The sequence below is a fragment of the Lutra lutra genome, chromosome 11, assembly GCF_902655055.1.
Source record: "Lutra lutra chromosome 11, mLutLut1.2, whole genome shotgun sequence".
NCBI lineage: Eukaryota > Metazoa > Chordata > Mammalia > Carnivora > Mustelidae > Lutra > Lutra lutra.
This window is the reverse complement of record NC_062288.1, coordinates 53,265,737-53,275,568: the sequence shown is the minus strand read 5'-3', so window position 1 is coordinate 53,275,568 and position 9,832 is coordinate 53,265,737. Positions and strand designations below refer to the sequence as shown.

The 9,832-nt window shown below is 35.3% G+C and overlaps 1 pseudogene; it reads right to left on the bottom strand.

The window, feature by feature from the left end:
- Nucleotides 1–484: 484 nt before the first annotated feature.
- Nucleotides 485–584, bottom strand: LOC125081536 (uncharacterized; annotated as a pseudogene).
- Nucleotides 585–9,832: the final 9,248 nt, after the last annotated feature.

Below are 9,832 nucleotides of genomic sequence, written 5' to 3'. Positions count from 1 at the left end.
CCAGAATAATGTTTATCACATGTCTGGGCACTGTGGCCCAGCCAAGCTGACAAAATTAACCATAACATAGGGAGGGATTGGAGAAGTAGTTCAACTTCTTTCCTCTCTCCTTCCTTTTGGCCAAAGAGCCTCAAAGAGAGAAGAATGGATAATGAATGTGAAGGAGAAAATGGGAAATGTCCTGCATAAACCATCTACTCATTTATCATAGCTTTGAACCTTATTCTGGAAATGCCTTGTTTTTTGTTAAAATTCCAGTTTGGTTAGATGGAGCTATATTATGACATATTTGAGTTTAGTTTTTAGAAAAGTATACTAATATTCTAGTCATTTCTAAAATGATACTCTTATGAAATTTTCTGAGATGGTTTCTTTTTAGACTAGAATAACATAAGGAGACTCCTGGCACAAGCATAAAGGGGTGTGTGTGTGTGTGTGTGTGTGTGTGTGTAGCGTGTGTGTGTGTGTGTGTATGTGTGTTAAATAAAATATGGAATGTTTCACAAATTTGCATGTCATTCTTGCCCAAGGGCCTTACTAATATATCATTCTAATCTTAGTATATGGGGTGCTAAAGCGAGCACATAAATGTGATTTTTATTAACCAATAAGAACAGTACTGAAATTCATTCTCAGTTTAAAAGGAGATGCTATCTTCTTAGATTTTATATTAGGTGGTATGAGTATTTGTTTTGAGATTTGATTGTTTTTCAGATTTAAAAAAAGTTTTATTTTGTATTATGTATTTTGCAAAACCATAAGGAAAAGAGGTATGGGCATAAAATATAAAGATGTAAAGGGTATTTGCTGTACAATCTAGATGGTGATTATAATAATTCATATAAGAAATGGTGAATGTCTGAGTAAGCAGCCATAGAAATGGAAAAGATAGCTTTAAGTCCTGGGATGTTTAGTCTCACAACCTCACCTGTTTCTTGCTTGTGTGGTATAACATACTACATAAATAAATGGAGAAATAGTATGTTGATATTGATGTATCTGGAGCACACTGAAGTAGAGATATCTGTGGGCAAAGGAAACATATTTTTTGAAACTTGGTTTAGTGCTATGTGGTTGATGTGTTTTGGCTGAGCAATCATTGTATATTGGGAGAAATAATGGCAATAGAGAGGCTGTTTTAGAAAAGAAGAGTGTACAAAGGAGAACAAGCATGACTGGTGCTCTGGGAACCACTAAATTTAAGAGATACGTAAAGAACTAAACAAGGAATACTCAGAGAGGTGAGTGAAAAAACTAGAAGAGAGTCAAGAAACCCAAACAATGAGAGAATCTCAAAGATGAGGTAGTATAAAGTGATTAGGAAAACAATGTTAACTTCAGTGAGAATAGTTTCAATAGGTAGAATAGAAGCAGCAGGCTGAAGAAAGAATGTGAAATGAAGGACTGAAGATAGTGAAGGCTGATAATTCTTTTGAGAAACTTGGCTGTAAGAAAAAGGAGAAAGAAATGGAGCAGCAGCTAGAGATGGTGAATGGAATTTTCTTTCTCCTCCCACACCTTCCTTCCTTCTTTCTCTTTCTTTCTTTCTTTTTTTCTCTTTCTTCCTTCCTTTCTTTCTTTTTTTCTTTCTTTCTCATTCCCATTTTCCTTCCCTCCATTTGCTCTTCTCTTTTTCTTTTAGTGAGACAGAAGTGTTAGGATAATGGTTTATAGTCAAAGTTTAAGATTCTGGACTTAAGATTCTTGAGGTTGACTAGTCCCATGTTATGTCTTTGGAATTACAATGTGGAAGTTGAATGGAGGCAAAGATTTTTGGAATAGAAAAGGTCAATTAAGTAGCTCAGACGTAGGGTAAGATGTTGGATAGTTAAGGATGAAGGCTGTGGGTCAGATGACAATGTTCTCATTAATTGCTGGGGAATCTAAAGATGAGAAGATGAGAGCAGCAAGTTCAGATAAATGGTTATAAAGCTAGATAGCATGAGCTTAAAAGAGGCTTCTTGAATGAAAATAAATGTGCAATAAACAGGAAGTGACAGTAGGAAGCCAAGAGGATGCCATCTCTGCCTCCAGGGTTGAGATGTTCATGTTGATTTACAGGAGAATGTGCAGCCTATGCTAGAAAAGTCAACATGAGAAGAACTGACTTTCCATCAAAGTTAGTTTCTGCTAAAAAAGAGCATACAGGGCATGCCCTGTGAGAGGTTAAGGATTTAGAGATGTAGAGAATTTAGATTTTATTGGTTGTTTTTGAGAATGGAGGACTCCAAAGATCCCTGACAGCAGAAGTGGAAGCATTTGGAGGAAAAGGAGCAGAGGGGAGATGGGACACTAGGACTAATGAGTTTGATCTGTAGTGTCTGAGGTGGTTAGTGACTTAAGAAGTTGTGGGTTAACCAGAAGTGACATAGATAGGATGCCATGTAATTAGTGGAAATTTGGTCTTAAAAAATTTTGGTAGTGGCATGGACCCAAGTTTTCAGGAATTTGATTTCACAGATATTCTCTTCCCACTGGCACTGGCTGAAGCATCCTGCCAGGAAGCCATGGAGATCATTAAGGCCTCCTGTTGCTACTTACCCTCTAGCATGTGCCAGATAGGTCCAGGCTTCAGGAAGAATGAATAGTTATTATAGTTAGTGGCAGTCAGTATAGTAAAGGTGACTAAATGTGGTGATTCCATTTTGCCCACTTCTCCCTCAGTGCAACCTATAGGAATCTGAGAGATGCCTGTGAGAAACCTGTGGTTGATCAATAGGATTGTTGAGGAACGCTTATTTCCATCTCTTTCTCCACACGAGTTAGTTGAAATTCCCCAGTAGCCTCATAACACAGAGGTTAGTCCCTTTCAGTTCTAAGAGGGAAGAAGTAGGGATTTTCCAGAAGGAAAGGAGAATCCCCTGTTACAGTCCCACTATTGTTCATAATCATAAGAAAAAGAGACAAAATTCTTAGGTCAGAGTGTAAATTTTCATACCTTATACTAGAACTTCACAGGGCATGTATGATTATACTTCAAATGCTGTCACCTCAGAAAATACATCTGGGAGTTTGTATTACTTATTGTAGGTAAGATAAGGTAAGAATTCATTCTTACCTAACAGATTGTGGTTCTTTTTAAAAAATTATGTGGACTTATCATTTTTTTTCAGATATGACTCAGATGGTACTTACTTCTTCTTCTTGCTTTTTACTTCTTGTTCTTTCTTGATATCTAAGTTGGGACTGTGAGAGCAAATACTTTGGTTAATACAGGCAATATTTCCAGGCAAGGAAAGTCACTCCTATCAAAAGCTATTTCATAGAATCCACAAGGGAAACACACTCCTATTGTATTTGAGATGATATTTTGGATCTCTGGAGTCTATTGAGGGCTTGCTACTTTCAGGAAGTCTTGGGCATTGGTTTATGCTTAATTTCTGTCAATTTCAACACTAATCAGCTTCCCATCCCCGCTCTTCAGTCCAGTGGCAGCTGTGCACATGTTTCTGAATCAGCTTGCACACAGTTTGCAGGAACCAGAGTGGCAATAAGAACCCTGTCCTCCAACTGTCAGGGACCTGTGCTCTGATAGCTGATTGCTGCCTCTGATAATAGAGATGCAAACACAGAGGTGGGTTGCTATTGTTGCTACACCTGTCTATCCTTGGAAGCTCCTTGCCTTTCAGCTGAAGTGACTTCTACGAGATTTAAAGGGCTGGCACATTTTTCCCCCCACACTTAATTTGCCCCCCCCCATTTTTTTTCTATTTTCAGGCCAGACATTAAATACTAGGGTATTCGAAATCAATCATATGTATGGGGGAAATTAGAAAGTCATCACACATGCCCTAGGAAAGGTGCAGACTCAGAAAAGACCTTGTAAGATCATAAGTTCACATGTCATACTGATCCTTGGCATAGAGACAGCCTGTAACAGTCAAAACAGAACTAAACACCCCAGCAAACCATGGGGGAGGGGGGAGAATATAATTTTCATGATTATCACATATTAGATTCAAATGTGTAGCTTTCAAATTAAAATCACAAGTCATACAAATAAATAGGAAAGTATGTCCCATTCAAAGAAAGATAACAAACCAATAGAAACTTTCTCTGAGAAAAACCTGATTGCATGTCTACTGGAAAAAAAAAAAAAAACCTTATAATAACTTTCTTAAAGATGCTCAGAGAACTAAAGGAATATATGGAAAAATCAAGAAAATGATGTATGAACAAAATTGAACTATAAATAAAAGATATAAAGCCTAGAAAGAAACAAAAAGAATTCTGGATCTGAAAAGTTTAACAACTGAAATGAAAAATTTGGCTAGAGAGATTCAAGGGTATATTTGAGGAGGCAAAAAAATGAATCCATGAACTTAAAGATAAAACAATTAAGTTATGGATTCTGAGGAACAGAAAAAAAATTGAGGAAAAATGAACAGAGCCTAAGGGACCTGTGAGACACTAACAAGTCAATCAGCATACATGCATCATAGGAGTCCAGAGGAGAGACAGAGAAAGTGGTGGAGAGAATATTGATGAAATAACCAAAATTTCCCAAATTTGATGAAAGATATGAATATAACATCCAGGGAAGCTTAGCAAACTTAAGTAGCATGAACTCAAAATATTACACTGAGACATGGTATAATCAAACTGTCCAAAAGACAAAAAAATCTTAAAAGCAGTGAGAGAGAAACAATGCATCACATAAAAAAGATCATCAATAAGACAGTGTATGGATTTCCCATTAAAAAACTCTGGAAGCCAGGAGGCAGTGCATTTAAAGTGTTATAAGATATATGTTATAAGATATTTATGTTATAAGATATATGTTATTAGATATTTGAAGTGTTAAAAGGAAAAAAAATATCAATCAGGAATCCTATTTCAGATAAAACTGTCCTTCAAAAGTGAGGGGAAAATGAAGACATTACACGATAAACCAAAACCGAAGGAGTTCGTTACTAGACTTGGGCTACTAGAAGTGCTAAAAGGTGTCCTACAGTTAGAAATGAAACTACACTAGATGGCAACTCAATGCCATATGGAGAAATAAAGGTCATACTAAAGACAGATGCCTAAGCAATTATAAAAGCTAGTATTATTGTAGTTATATGGGAAAAACACACTCCTTCTGTGTCTCCTTTACTCTCATACTACTTCCACACTCACTCACAACCCTTCTGACACTAGATATGTGGGTTTTCCACACATCAAGCAATTCTCTACAACATCAGCTGGATGTTCTATGATTTCACTCAATTATGATATTACCTACCTAAAGATAGCTTCAGGTCCCACAGATGAAGCACTCAATTTCACAAGATTGCCCTTCTCCACACTACAGATAACTATCACAAGTCCCTGCTCTTCTGATTGATTGGCTGTAAATTGGGCTTCCCATAACTGGGTTCAGTAATTTGTTAGAATGGCTCACAGAACTCAGGGAAAAACTTATGTTTACTGGATTATTATAAAAGGGTATAATAAAGAACACAGATTAACATCCAGATGAAAGAAATGCATATTTGCAGGATTTTAGGGAAGGGACTCAGAGCTTCCATGCCCTTGATGGGTACAACACCTCCCCAGTACCTTCATGTACTCAACAATACTACTCAACAACAACGACACACATTCTTTTCAATTACATATGGTACATTTTCCAGGATAAATCATATACCAGGTCACATTCAAGTCACAGTACATTTATTTATTTATTTATTTATTTTTAAAAGATTTTATTTATTTATTTGACAGAGAGAGATCACAAGTAGACAGAGAGGCAGGCAGAGAGAGAGAGAGAGAGGGAAGCAGGCTCCCTGCTGAGCAGAGAGCCCGATGCGGGACTCGATCCCAGGATCCTGAGATCATGACCTGAGCCGAAGGCAGCGGCTTAACCCACTGAGCCATCCAGGCGCCCGCACAGTACATTTAAAAAGATGGATATCATGCAAAGTATCTTTTCCAACCACAATAGAATGAAGTTAGAAACTAATAAAAGAAAGAAAACTGAAAAAAATTCACATATTTATGGAAATTAAACAATACATTGTTCAGCAACAAATGAATCAAAGAAAAAAATCATTAGGGAAATTAGAAAATGCTTAGAATAAAATGATAATGAAAGCACAATATACCAAGACTTATAGGACACAGTGAAAGCAGTGCTAAAGGGGAAACTATAAATACTTATATATAAAAAAGAAAGATTCCAAATCAACAATCTATCTTTACAATTTAAAGAGCTAGAAAAAGAAGAACAAGCTAAATCTAAAGCTAAAGGAAAGAAGGAAAAAGTAAAGATTAGCAAAGTAGAACCTTTACTTAACACCATATAAAAACTAACAGAAAATGTATCAACAACCTAAATATAAGACCTAAAACTACAAAACTCTTAGAAGAAAACATAGGGCAAAAGATTCAGGACATTGAATTTGGCAATGATTTTTGTCTATTACACCAAAGGAAGAAAACATAGACAAATAGGATTTTATGAAAATTAAAAATATCTGTGCATCAAGAAAACACTAACATTGGAATAAAAATGCAACCCCTGGAATGGGAGAAAATATTTGCAAATCATATATCTGTAAACGATTAGTATCTAGAATATATAAAGAATTTCTAAAACTTAACAATATCAAAAACATACAACCTGATTCAAAAATGCACAAAGGATTTGAGTAGACATTTCTTCAAAGAAGATGTATAAATGGCCAATGAACATGTAAAAAGATGTTCAGCATCACTAATCATTAGGGAATTGCAAGTCAAAAGTATAATGAGATACCAGCTCGTATCCATTAGGATGGCTATCATTAAAAAAAAAAAAAAAAAAAAAAAGTGAAACAGAAAAACTACAATTGTTGGCCTAGATATGGAGAATCTGGAACTCCTGTGCACTGTTGATGGGAACGTAAAATGGTGCCACCACTGTGGAAAATAGTATGGTAGTTTCGCAAAAAATAAAACAGAATTATTGCATGATTCAGCAATTCCACTTCTGGGTATATATCTGAAAGAACTGAAAGCAGAGTCTTTTTTTTTTTTTTTTTTAAAGATTTTTTATTTATTTATTTGACAGAGAGAGATCACAAGTAGACAGAGAGGCAGGCAGAGAGACGGAGGGAAGCAGGCTCCCTGCTGAGCAGAGAGCCCGATGCGGGACTCAATCCCAGGACCCTGAGATCATGACCTGAGCCGAAGGCAGCGGCTTAAACCACTGAGCCACCCAGGCACCCTGAAAGCAGAGTCTTAAGAGATATTTGTACAATTATATTCATAGAGCATTATTCATAATAGCTAAAATGTAGAACCAATGCAAGAGTCCTTTGATGGATGAAGGAATAAGCAAAATGTGACATATATATACAATAGAATATTATTCAATCTTTAAAAGGAAGGAAATTCTGGCATATGCTCTAATGTAGATGAACCTCAGAGACATTATCTTGAATGAAATAAGCCAGTCATAGAAAGACAAATACTGTATGATTCTACTTATGTGAGTTACTTAGAGTAGTCAAAATCATAGAGAAAGAAAGTAGAAAGATGCTTGTCAGGGGCTAGGGTAAGGAGAAATGAGAAGTTATTTTTTAATGGGTATAGAGTAGGCAAGCCTGGAGTAAGGGGTAGCCTTAATCTAGTAAACTTAATAAAAACATATGTATGACACAACAAAGTTCTGGCTAAATCTTACCTTTTATAATATGACCTTAGTTTGTTCCTATAAACTAAATTTCATACTACAGAAATTTTATAAGATATGCATAGATCTCTATAGCTTAAGATACATCTACATTGATACATCTATATTGATGTCTGCATTTATATTTACATCTATATTTAAAATATATATTTACATGTAACAATCTTTTAAAAATTCTAGGCAATGTATTTTCCAAAAGGAATGGGGACTCCTATTAAAAGAAAAGAATAAAAAAAAAAAAGAATGAGCCTTTCAAGAAGCAGGTATTATAAACATTATCAATGTCATACAAGTTAAATAAGATGGAAATTGAAAACTGATTGTAGATATGGTTGTTACAAGATCATTGGTGGGTTAAAGAAGATGACTTTTAGAGGGTTGGTGACAGAAGCCAAACTCACCAGATTGAGGAATGAATGAACCTAAGGAAGTCACTTCCAAGAAAATTAATGGTAAAGATAAGGAAAGAAGGAAAAAGGCAATCATTTATATGGTGTGTAGGAGGAAGGATTTTCTTTTTTACCTTTTTCTGAATACCCAAAGACTGAAAGCATGTTTGTAGAGGATGGAAAGGAGACTCTGGAAAGAGGGAAATTGAAAATAGAATGATGAGGATAAGTTGCTAGTCAAACATCTCAAAGGAGATAAGAAGAACTAGATTTAGAAAACAGATTAGTCTGCCAAGGATAAAGAGCATTTTTTCCTGCAAGATAGGTTACAAGACCAAGAGAAGGGATGTCATTACTGGAACGTTAAAGGTATGAAGGGGGAAACTTGAAGGAGTTCATATTTGAAGGCCTGTCGTCTGTGAGATAGATAGCAGAGGTATTTCTGAAAGATGAGAGTCATGATCCTGAGACAATGCTAGAGTTTTGAGACAGCCCTTAGAAAATGTGAAATGGAGTTTACCAGAAACAAGACATGAAATAAAAGGATTGATGACAAAAATAATTACATATCGAAGTTATAATCTTTTGTCAAAAACTAATTGGAAAATGCTAGCACTTCAGCTATACTACCAGAACTCATTGGATCTGGAATGTGAAAAATTTTTAGTAGCAAATACAATAAAAATTTTATTGAAGTCATGTTGGTATTTCTATGAACAACTCTGTTGGATGTGTGAAAAACTCACATCATATATGCTTGCCATAAAAAAAACTCAGAAATGAGAAAAATGAGAACATACACGGTGTTGAAAAACTCCGAACTTCCTGAGAAAGAGTTAACTGAAATAAGTCAAATAATTTGGGAACAAGCTCAAAGAGTGGATAGACTGGATTTGTATCAAGGGCTTCACTACTTGCTAGGCAAACTACTTCTATCTTGCTCTCCCTTTTATGTGAAAAATAGTACCATCTTCATTGGGGTTTTGTGAGGACTATGGAATAATGCAAAATACTTATTTTTCAAAACAGTACTTACATATGAAACATTAAGTAAATTTTAACTTTCGAATTATTTTAATTATTCCTAATTATATTAATTAATAATAACATTATAATTTATAATTATTAATATTGATTATTCCTTTTAAAAATTATTCCTAATACTAGTTCTAAGGAAAAATGAGGATAGAAATTTTGTCCTCTAGTGGAAGGTTTATACAAATAATATTTCTGTTGCTCCTGTTATACTCCTAAGTGAGGAGTTTGTTAGATTATGGAAAAGCTCCCTTCCCAGCAACACTGAATATGGCCAATATCAAAAAGCAGTATTTCCCTTTGGGTTAGATGTGAGGACCACTTCTGGGAAGGAAGAAAGAGGAAGAAAAAAGTTGCTACTCCACATCTTCTGAGATGAATCACAGTATTTGCCTTAATTTCAGTGGGAAAAAAGGCAGTGAACCTGTAGTTTTATTCTACTGGGAATCAGTAGATCAGCGAATAAAGCTTTGTCTTTCTACAAAAGCAGGAGAATTGAGAGTGCAAGTTATTTTTCTAAACTCACAAGTTTCAAATGAACACAGAAGCAAGAAAATAATGAATTGGAGGGCACAAAGTTTAGGTTTTGAACACTGAGAAGTACGTGCAAGATAACGTGATCTGAGCAATACTTGGAAAATTTCTTAAAAAAATATTTTTCTTTCTTTGGCTTGAGACTTCCAGAGTTAGCCTTAACTGTACTTAATCCGGAAGTTTCTTAGAATATTCTTTCTAAATCATCTATTGA